This window comes from Austrofundulus limnaeus, unplaced genomic scaffold (genome assembly GCF_001266775.1).
Source record: "Austrofundulus limnaeus strain Quisiro unplaced genomic scaffold, Austrofundulus_limnaeus-1.0 Scaffold684, whole genome shotgun sequence".
Classification (NCBI taxonomy): domain Eukaryota; kingdom Metazoa; phylum Chordata; class Actinopteri; order Cyprinodontiformes; family Rivulidae; genus Austrofundulus; species Austrofundulus limnaeus.
Window position 1 is genome coordinate 133,194 of NW_013953086.1, and position 2,059 is coordinate 135,252.

At 38.4% G+C, this 2,059-nt stretch overlaps 1 protein-coding gene across 1 annotated transcript in view; it reads right to left on the bottom strand.

Annotated features, from left to right (window-relative positions):
- epas1b (endothelial PAS domain protein 1b) overlaps positions 1 to 2,059 on the bottom strand; it is a 100,328-nt gene that overhangs the window by 94,970 nt on the left and 3,299 nt on the right. The window lies entirely within an intron of this gene.

Here is a 2,059-nt window from a genome sequence, read left to right on the forward strand (position 1 = left end):
GCGTCAAAATTGGATGCAAAGGGACCTTTGAAAAACGTCAATATGTGACGACTCGGGAGTGAGAATGTGTCCACAAAACACATGTAGACCGGTTGGGCGAACTCCCATGCACCCTCCAGGACCCTGCTGAGGGTGTAGAGCTGGTCCAGTGTTCCACGACCAGGATGAAAACCACACAGCTCTTCCTGAACCCGAGGTTCGTCTATCTGACGGACCCTGCTCTCCAGGACCCCCGAATAGACCTTACCAGGGAGGCTTAAGAGTGTGACCCCCCTGTAATTGGAGCACACCCTCCGGTCCCCCTTTTTAAACAGGGGGACCACCACCCCAGTCTGCCAATCCAGGGGTACTGCCCCCGATGCCCATGCGATATTGCAGAGTCGCGTAAGCCAACACAACCCTACAACATCCAGAGCCTTGAGGAACTCCGGGCGGATCTCATCCACCCCAGGGGTCCTGCCACCGAGGACACACAAAGTGTAATTACATCAGACGTTGACGTTACACATGGCTGTAGTAAACAGTAAGTAGTTACAAACTCGCAGACTTATACTTCTCAGGACAATATAGAGTTATCAGGAACGTGTTGCTACTATCACGAGTGTTGTAGTTACTCTGTCATATCAACTAGTATTAGCAATGTTACATGCTGTCTAAAAATATATAATTCTCTTCATGTTATGGGAATAATTTTATGAATAAAATAAAATAAAAAATAAAAAAGGGAAATGTCCGCTACGTCAGAACTTATCAAGCAAATGTGTTTCCATCTCCCCTTTTGCGCATTAACTCTTTTTCAGAAGATCCAAAAACCACCTCAAGCGAGCGTAAAAACCTTTGCAAAATAGAGGAAGTTTTTGTGAATTTTGTCATTTCCATTCCCCTTTTTTATTTTTATTCTCTTTCTTTTTCTCTCTTTTATAAACCACTTCAGTAGAAAGCATATCTGAATATTAGTATCTTAGCTTCTTCATCATCAGTGTTTTTTTATATATAGACAAGAAAGAAGACGAAAGAAAGGAAAAGAGAAGGAAAGGAAAGAAAAGTTACAATGTAATGGAAAAAAGTGAAAGAAAGAATTGATGATATGTGATATATACATCAAGAAAACAATACAATCCATCCAAAATCTGTCTGTCCATTCCCCTTTTCTAACGCAATGCTTCAAAATGCACATAAAAGATGAGGGAAACACAGCGATTGACTGCAGGATTCAACTCTGTCTGTTAGCAAAATATTTTATGAACCATCAAACACATTTTATAAAAGTTCTAACAGTAATATTGAAAGTTTACCAATAACTTAATATTTATAGTCACCCAAATTCAGCATCTCCAACAGAACTTTTGGTAAAGAGTTAACCAGAAAAACACTCTAAGCTCTGACTGCGATATGCAACGCCTTTAAGGAATGTTGTTTTTATTGGCCAACTAATTATAGCATTAAGTCATTAAGGCTGTCCTGCCTTAACCATCAGAAGAAATAAAAGGTTTTTGGATTTAAGTGGACAAAAAAATAGGGCTGCATTAAATTAGAAAAACCTGCGATGCGTGGTAACAGTGCTTAATATTGTGATGGTGTTGTGACAATGAACAAATATATAAGTATGGTGTTGATGTCTTTCTGCTCTGGTTCAGAGCAAAAAAAAAAGAAAAAAAAAACAAGAACAACTAATCATTTTAATTCCAACATTTTTTTAAATATGAAGAGTTTTATCCAATTGGCCAAAAACATGAGGAGCTCCATTTGATTGGTGAAACACTTCAAGCTTCCATCTGAGTGACAAAACTCATAAATGCAAACTTTTGAGCCAACCATTTATTGCAGTTTCTGCAGTTTTTTGCAATATGCATATTCCACAGGCTGTTATCGCGATGACAATAAATTTTTCATAAACTGTGCAGCCTTAATAAAAAACAAGCAAAATACGTATTCCTACAAAAAATAAGACAATGGGTTTCATGCAAGAACCGTTTGTACGCACAGATTTGTTCTTAAGTTGTGCGTACGAGTGATTTAGGAGAACTTGTGGCATTCACCAATGTTTTCGTATTCTAAG